Here is a 985-nt window from a genome sequence, read left to right on the forward strand (position 1 = left end):
ATAGTTCCCACCGCAGCCATAGTTCCCACCACCACCGCCATAGTTCCCACCACCACCGCCATAGTTCCCACCACCGCCGCCATAGTTCCCACCACCGCCGCCATAGTTCCCACCACCGCCACCATAGTTCCCACCGCCGCCATAGTTCCCACCGCCGCCGCCATAGTTCCCACCGCCGCCATAGTTCCCACCGCCAAAATTTTCTCCTTCATTGTAGCCATCATACCCTCCACCACCGCCACCATATCCACCACCTTGGTTTCCATATCCTGGCCCGCCAGCACCACAGCCCCCTCTACTACTATAACCGGGACCATTGCCATGGTTACCCCCATCACCAGATCCATTATGTCCACGATCCTCCATTATGCCCACTCCTCCATAACTACCTCTGCTGCCACCACCTCCACCACCACAACCTCCTCTTCCACCAAAGTTTCCACCATGGCCAAAATTACCTCCACCACCTCCAAAGTTTCCTCCATGACCCATAAAATTGCCAGATCCGGGAGTTGGGGAGAGATAGCATGGGGAGAAATGCCAGATATAGGTGAAGGGGAGGAAGGCAGCAAATCACGCTGCCATGTGTGTACCTATGCAACAGTCTTGCATGTTCTTCACATGTGCCCCAAAACCTATAATGCAATAAAAAAATTTTATCGTAGATACAAATGTCACATGTTTTCTAGAAAAAAATATTAAAGATAACTTAATGAAAAAAAAAATTGCCAGATCCACCTCCACGGCCTCTCTGTGATCCAGCAGACTGCATCTCTTGTTTAGAAAGGGCCTTTTTCACTTCACAATCATGCCCATTAATAGTGTGGTATTTCTGGCCGGGTGCAGTGGCTCATGCCTATAATCCCAGCACTTTGGGAGGCCGAGGCGGGTGGATCACGAGGTCAAGAGATCGAGATCATCCTGGCCAACATGGTGAAACCCCGTCTCTACTAAAAATACAAAAATTAGCTGGGCATGGTGGTGC

This window comes from Cebus imitator, unplaced genomic scaffold (assembly GCF_001604975.1).
Source record: "Cebus imitator isolate Cc_AM_T3 unplaced genomic scaffold, Cebus_imitator-1.0 Scaffold169, whole genome shotgun sequence".
Classification (NCBI taxonomy): domain Eukaryota; kingdom Metazoa; phylum Chordata; class Mammalia; order Primates; family Cebidae; genus Cebus; species Cebus imitator.